Source organism: Dendroctonus ponderosae, unplaced genomic scaffold (assembly GCF_020466585.1).
Source record: "Dendroctonus ponderosae isolate FM_Combo_2020 unplaced genomic scaffold, Dpon_F_20191213v2 Dpon_F_20191213_2, whole genome shotgun sequence".
In the NCBI taxonomy this organism is placed as follows: Eukaryota; Metazoa; Arthropoda; class Insecta; order Coleoptera; family Curculionidae; genus Dendroctonus; species Dendroctonus ponderosae.
The window spans coordinates 4406572-4414822 of record NW_026018165.1 but is presented as its reverse complement, the minus strand read 5'-3'; the positions used below and the strand labels follow the sequence as shown (position 1 = coordinate 4414822).

General features: G+C 30.6%; 1 protein-coding gene and 1 long non-coding RNA gene across 5 annotated transcripts in view; one reads left to right on the top strand and one right to left on the bottom strand.

Moving 5' to 3' along the window:
* The window catches only part of LOC125503472, a 29953-nt gene extending 21709 nt beyond the window's left edge, over positions 1-8244 (bottom strand). Inside the window, exon 1 of the long non-coding RNA XR_007280892.1 lies at positions 8037-8244. This is a non-coding gene — a long non-coding RNA (uncharacterized LOC125503472). The remainder of the gene's footprint in view (positions 1-8036) is intronic.
* Positions 1-8251, top strand: part of LOC109538342 (potassium channel subfamily K member 18) — a 147746-nt gene that overhangs the window by 122302 nt on the left and 17193 nt on the right. The window lies entirely within an intron of this gene.

Here is an 8251-nt window from a genome sequence, read left to right as displayed (position 1 = left end):
TAAATTTACATCAAAATTATTAATTAACATTACCTTTATTAATTTAAACAATGAGATTGAGAATAAATGACAGAATTTTCACAGAACAGACAGTTCACAGAACAGACAGAAGTTTGTTGAAATTCACGCATGCACAAAGTCAATTTGAGGAATTTTGGGAGACTCTAAATCCAAATATGAATGAAGTTGGCTCATTAATTGCCACTTTCGTCTTGGAAACTGAGAGTGACTGCATTTATAAAAAGTTGCGGCAAAATAACCATGTGAAAACATTAAATTTGCAATATTTCGAAAACTAAACGCTTTTAGAATAGACACCCTTATATAAACTTGCTCTTATTTTTAATACTGAAGAACTTAAAATTATAAGAAATGGTCGATTGGAAGTGGTTGACTGAAAATTGATTTTCGACAGTTTTCCCAATTTTATTTTTTTAACACTTTGTATTAATAGTGATCAAAATGCGACTCAAATTAAGTAGCACGTAGGTATTCCCTTATGGGAGAAATGAATAGTTATTCGAGTGGATGCATCTGTCATTTTTTACTTAAAATTATATAATTATAAAACTTGAAGTAAAGCTTGAACTTGTGAAGATGCAAGCCACTCGTTCTTGCGAAACGTCAAGAAGAAATTCTACCGAACGACGGCCTAAAAACCCGAAAAACCCATTAGTTTTATTTTTTTCTGTATTCCTAAAACACAGCCAGACAACACCTCCAGAGGAATGAGGCCAATTTTGATTCACCCTCTATAAACATAAACCATCTATTTTTTTAAGAAGACTGCGAATAAGGTAAAGGCACTTTAATACTTTATTATATTGATTTCTATTATTAGGTTATTACCTATTAAGTATTTTTGTATTAATAAAAAAATAAATAATTTTATTAAATTAAGTAGAGGAAGAAATCAATTGAGGCTCTTACCCTGGGTAATTGGGTAACCACAGTTCGTCTAACTAGCCGGGGCAAATATTAATGTTGTGCCACCAACATTAGAAATCATGAGATACTAAAAAAAATTAACGTAAGATCTTAACTATACAATGAACTTTGAACTCGGCACCAGACCAAAAACCAATTTAACATAAAAAATGTTATATTGCTTAAAAACCATGCAAAATAGAGCACGTCCGTTTTTACCATTTTCTAGTAAATAATTATAAAAAGTCGGGTCTACGCTTAAGTAAATCTTAAACTGTTATACACCGGCGAATTTAGAATGAAACAAAACTAAAAAATTTGCTCATAAACGAACGGGGATGTGTTGAAGACGATTATAAAAAAATGATTAGGAGGGTCTTCATGATGAAGCACAGTTATAACAAAAAGTATTCTAATGTTTTCGCGCTTTAATACTAATAACGGAAAAACACTGATGGAAACTTAGAGCTTTTCTGAAACAGAGATATGATCGTATTCTTTGCCACTTGATCAGCATTTTAACCATTTCTCTGATTAGCCAACTTTGCATGATTTATACTTACTATAATTTTGTGTTGACACAGTCTATAACTTCATCAAACTAACAGATAGCCATAGCACTTTAAAAATATAAGTACAATTGGGGGCTGATTTCCTTTGAAGGTGAAGTAAATAATTTTAATTTAAAGTCTCATACTAACAACAGATTTGAATGTGCTCATCGACAACACTAACTGCAAAATGTGAGAAAATGGAAACGAAATATTCACATTTACCCCGATTACTAAAATTTGTGAATGTTCCTGATGTTATTTTATAACTTAACTATTGTTGATAAGTTCTATATTGTTGAGGCGGATTCATTTTTTACAAACTTCTTTTTGGGTATTTCGCCTCAAAAATTTTTTAAGTTAACTATTGTTTGCTCCATGTTCTGGATTAATTTTGGCTTCAAACAGTTACTAAGATGGCATCAACGTGAAAAATAAGAAGACTAAAAGCTTGACTTCTGTTATTTAAGGTATTTCTAATTTAAACCACGTAGATAGGATTAACCATAAAATCGACTATTCCAGATTCGTAACATCGACTAATCGAATCAAATTCGTTATTAACCTTGGCAAGCTCGAACGAAAGAACGTCTTTTCTGATTTTACCTGCAAATAAGTTGGAAAGAACGGCTTCAAAGTCGAGAATAATATGCCTGCCCGTCTTACACATACAAATCGGAATGACGGGAGCAGTTATGTAAATCATTCGCCGGAAAAAAATGGAAAAAATGAGGATGGCATATTACGAAGGAAATGCGGATTTAAGATGAGGTGACGGTGAATGCCATTTTTGACGCTTAAAATAGGTAGGGGTGGAGATAAAATTGCTTCGAGATCGAATTCTAAATAATGATTTAAAAATGGGATTTATTTAACGAGAGATACCGGAAATATATGAATTTACACCCACGATATTTCCGATTAGTTGCGAATTTTAGAAATCATCATTGAGTAAAAAAAATAAATACAAAATCCTCTTAAGAACCCAACTTAACTGCTTCGGTCGTATGGATTCACAGTTTAAAAGAATCGACACCACCATTAAAGGAATCAGCTGCAGACTATTAAGGAACCACCAAACGATCGAAAGGAGGCCCAGTTAGCAAAAACTCATAAGAAATTAAATAGGTCATGAAAGCCCCTTCTTGGTAACTGATCAATAACGCAACTAAGTGGTTATTCATATCAACAAGAATCCTGCAATTGCTAAATATTTTAGGATAAGAAAGTAATGAAATCCATTTTCCTATAAGTAATCATCAAAGACCCAACTGCAGATGTAGCTTTTCTCAATATCAACAAGAATCCTGGAATAATCGCTTTAGAATTGGGATCTGCTAAAGACTATAATAATATTTTGAATAAACTTTTGATAATATATTCAAATTTACGAGGTTAATATATTTCAACGAAAATAAAAAAAAACGAGTTGCGTTCATTTCTAGTTCTATAAAAAGAATACTATGAATGAAATATTAAGCTTTTCGTGGAATTGGCGTTAAAAACTGCCGGTTTTTAGAGCGTCAATTGCAGAAACTTGGACCTCATGTTTCACTAGTCACAACTCGAACAATTTCAGAAATAAAAAAAACTTAAATTAAGTCACCGACTGTCTCAGAAAAATCCATCAATCAGTACTTGCAATTATAAAGGTTCTTGCAGGCAACTTCGATCAAGGAAAAGCTGAAAACTTGTGAATATTGGTGGAAAAGATCTAAAAACAGAATTGCAGAACAATTAATAATAATTACAAATTGAATTGAAATGTATCAATAAAAGTCCAAAACTCGTCATTATCAACAATGTGCTAATATTGCGACTAAGTTTGCATGAAACAGAATTCGCTAGATCTCGAAGCAAAACATTACGCTATAATGCATATGATGGTTTTCTAAATAAACGTATTTTCAAGAAATTCAATCATGAAACCCTACTTAAAAATTTTGGAAATTACAACTATTAAAATATGTTGTATAAAAACTATAATTTGCAAAGCGTTAAAACATTCATTAGTTTTTAAGGAAAAAAAATTTTTTGGGAGAGCAAAACATTTGAAAAACTTCTTGAAATCTCGTATTTGTTTGAGTTATTGTCTACATGTGCGAGAATGGTGTGTATGTATTTGTAAACTGTAGACAATAATTCAAACAAATATGAGGTTTCAAAACAGCCAAGTCCTAAAAGAATCTAATGTTTCCCAATTATGGGGTAAGTTTTTCAAATGTTTTGTTCTCCCAAATATTTTTTTTTTCTTAAGAACTAATGAATGTTTTAACGCTTTGCAAATTATAGTTTTTGTACAACTTATTTTAATTGTAATTTTGATTTTAATAGTAAATTGATGGCGCTTTTTTCTAGTCGAAGCACAAAAAGCGTTTAAATGAAATAAATGATATGAAAATTTCTATTTCACATTTGGACTGAAACCCAGGAAAGAAAATATATAATAACTATGTAGTATAAACTTTGTATTCCTTTAAGATAAAAAAAACAGAAAAAAATAGAACGGAAAAAACGGGTGCTGATCATTCGAAGCTGGACTGTCCAAGTACAACAATGTCTGACAACACTTGAAGTGAAGAAAAAAAATATTTTTTATCTTGTAGCATTAAAAAATATTTCTGAACAATTGAATATAAACTAAAAATGATTTTGAGTAAAAATTAAAAAAAAAAATTGACCAGATGTATTTCACCTATAAAAACTACCGCCAATACAAAATTTTGCTGTAAAACTAATCCATACTTAATGAAAATTAACATAAGAAGTAACAGTTATTATAATCTTAAAATATCTAAAATGAATACGATTCTTATTTCTAATCATAAACTAAATAGTTCCCTAACCATAAACAACTAAAATAACTAGATCAACATTATTCTGAATCAATGAGTTTGTGACTTACAAGATATCTCATATTCAAACAAGGTCCATATAACTCTGAGATTTATGGAACAAGGCCAGATTTCCAAGTTTATAAAAAGGAAAAACACATCATTAAATAAAGTATAGTCAGGTGTACGGTTTCAGTCAACATAGATTTTTGGAGTGATTATTTCCAAGCCTTTCAGTTTATTCCGTCGGTTTAAAATATATGTAAATAGAAGTTTTGCACAATTGTGCGAAGATATACATTAACAAATATGTATGTTCTATTCTACAAATTTGTAATTGTCGTGAGTCAAGGCGTATACATGGATTTTTTTAATCAATGCGAATCCCGCTTAGAACTGCAGAAAAAGCACAGTTTCAGAAATTCAGAAAATTACTATAAAAGTGCTACCATTCTATGACTATAAATCGGATTTATTTAGTTTATTTGTATTGGCCTAAGTTGAAAAGTTCAAAATAAAAATTATTGCAGAACGGTTTGCTTTTAGATTTCATGCATTCGTTTGATTCAATCGAGGGATGGAGGATGCACAAAAAATTTAAAATAAGTACATGAATAGGATAGAAGAAAATCCCAGCCATCATTAAATGTAACCGTTATCAACTTGAACTTTGATTAAATAATGTATAATATCCGAAATAATGTCAAATATTTTGCCTGGCCAAATGAGTTTCTAAAGAAACTGTCAATAAACCCGTTTAAATAGCAATAATAAAGTCGAATTGACCATTCTTCAATTGCCAGCATGTTTCACTGCATATTTTCTAAAACAAAAAAAAATCTCTTTATTAATAAAGGTTATTTTTTTAAATAAGATATTTCAAATTGAAATTTCTTTATTTATGGACAACAAGCATTAATCAAAAATGTTACAAATGCGGGAACCAGGACATATAATATTCGAGAAAATTGGAACCAATTAAGAAAAAATGGTGATTAAGCATTACAATAACTTCCTATATTTAGAAAGGGAATTAAAAATTACTCGTCCCGTCAAACTACAGGACCATAACGTTACATATTTAAACTGTTCATCAGTATCATTTGCAAAGAAATATTCATAAAAAATCAACATAATAATCACTATCATAAACATAATCGAAGAGATCTGTAATTGCCAATTAATTATATTTTCATTGGCCGATGCTGCAAAAAAACACAGTATGGAAAAATTGATGATTGGAAATTTACATATCAGCATTGTGAAGCAAAGAAAATTGTAATATATTGTAAAAATTTTGCAGTTTCTCAAGTTGTTTAACTGCTCAAAAACCTATCTATAAAGTTCTGGCGGCTGTATAAATTTATGACGAAATGTTTCATTAATATACAGTAAATGTTCAGCATTCAATATTTCACAAATAAATAAGTAAAAAAACAGATTATAATCGTACTTTCTAAAATATTCGCAGTTAGACCGGTCTAAATATCTTTACTTAAATAATTTAATAATCTTGATCGAAGCTGACGCAAAGCTGCATCAAACAATCCATGCAATAAAAAAGCATAATCAACATCGTATATATTTGAAATTGTTTATAAATTTATCCAAACATATGCCTTCAATTTCAGTCAGCTGCAAAGGGCGACACTGGTTGAAATTACCATTTCAAATGTTACAATCGCATTGTAAATTCACATATGGCAGGAAAAGCCACCCTAAAAATAATGGGAAGAAAAACGCGGAACTTGTATATTAAACTGCGCTCGGCATTTTTCATGAGTTTTCACATTAAGTCACTTCCGATTATCGCAAACCTGCGGTCTGTGCCCTGGTTTAATGCTTAAAAATTACAGTTTTACATTTAGGTGGAAGGAACGGAAATTGGCAAGTGGAAAATTGGCACCTATTTGGTGTTAGTTAAAATACAGTTGAGATGAATATCATGTCGCGTGTCTGCAGCAAACCCTTCTAAGTGTTGAAACTGGCACTTTATTTTCAAGGGAACATTTCACTATGAAAGAGTGGAAAAGCCTTGCCAGCATAATAAAATAACTGAATAATTTTGCGGAGGAATCATAGAAAATTCTAGTACATTGGAAATGTTTAATTGCAGCAAACTAGAGTTCATAGATGAATCTCATCAGGCACCGACATCCGTTTATCAATAGTTGTAAATATGCGAAATTATGACTCAATTTTTTTTTTCTGTAGATAGTAAAAATACTTATTTGTATATTGCTGAACATATTATTGTATATTGTCAACCCATGGATTTAAAATGGCACAATCTAAGAGATATTAAATACTACGAACATTTAGGAACGGGAAATAGAAGCATTAAAATAAATTCTGAATTTTAAACAATTATAACTGTTCAAACTGAGTTTAAATTTACTCTTAAACAACCAATTCATATTCAAGAACGCATTTGAAAACAACATTTCAACTTTGCAATAAAATACTTAAAATGTATCACCAAAATACGGTCGCACAACCGAATAAACATTAATCGTAGTATGTTTTTAACCATTGTTCTAATTGCGTTAGCTATTCAAACACACGAATATTCCGCAGTAAATTAAAATATTTGGAATGAATCCCATGGAGGCGACTAACGAGTTTTTGCTAAGATTTAATCAAGGCACAGCGCTGAGAAGTAATCTGGGTAGGCGATTTCATTTAGGGGCTAAAATATTCGTAATTGACTCGCATGAGGAAAGAAGTTAATGGCAATAGCGCCAGCTATAAGACAAAAAAATGTTATATGGGTTAAATCAATTAATGAATCCAATTATAAATACAAAATTGTATTAATTATTATTCTCTCATTTGTTGCTAATAAATAGCTGATTGTTTCAACACGCAAATGTATAATTAAAAAATCTAGATAATTATTTATTGTCTTAAAATAATAAACTGTCGACCTGATGTTTCTGCCCAAACTGATGTTTCTGCCCATACTATTTAGAGTGCTACACCCTATTGCTAAACGAATAAATTTCAATTTACTCGTTTAGCAATAGGGTGTTTTCACTTTTTTTAAATGTTGATATATAGAAAGTAGTTCTTGCAAACATTACACTGATATAATGTTTTTGCAAAAAATTCTCTATAATAATTTTAAAGCGAATTTAAATTCAAATCAGATATTTTCTGCCAAAAACGCCGAATCCGTATCGTCGGTTGCCTATCCCAATTGTGACGTAGCAGGTCATATCAACAAAGTGTCTCGTGTTTATTTTGCTGTTTTCGAAGCTTTATTTTATTATTTAAGTAATTGTGATTATCATTATTTTATTGGTTATTATTATTATTATCTTGCATAATGGAAAATAGTGACATGTATGAATCACAAAATAAGTGGTGTTTTGTGCCAGGATGCAAGAATACCTCAATAAGTGCTCCAAACAAAAAGCTAATGATGAGGTAGATAGAATATACCTTCGTTCATACTTTGTGTTCTGGGAAAATTCTATCTTGCACAGTGCACAAAGAACCCTCGCGTTTCAATTCCACATATCCGATATTACCATATTGTTCTCGTGATGCCCAAAATACAAATTTAAGAGTTAATTTTACTTTTAAAGCAGCCATGTGTATAGGTTAGGTTAAGTTGAATAAGTGAAATTCTATATATTATTTATCTAATTTAAACCAATACAGACAGATTAGTATATTAAGGAGAGAGTAACTAATAATGAATTTACGGATTTTTACTTACGCTGCTGCTTTGACACCCTTAAATTCGGGTGAATTAAAGAGTTCGTCGTTTCTTAAAAATTCGGTAACCATAAAAATATGTACACATGGTAAATTGTTGTGTATATAGCCTAATCACACGCTACTATAGCCATCTGGCCCGATTTCGAAAAATTACACCGGGCTTCCTAAAGTACGTAAAGTGTCGCAATATATACATGTTTAGTTCGTACAGTT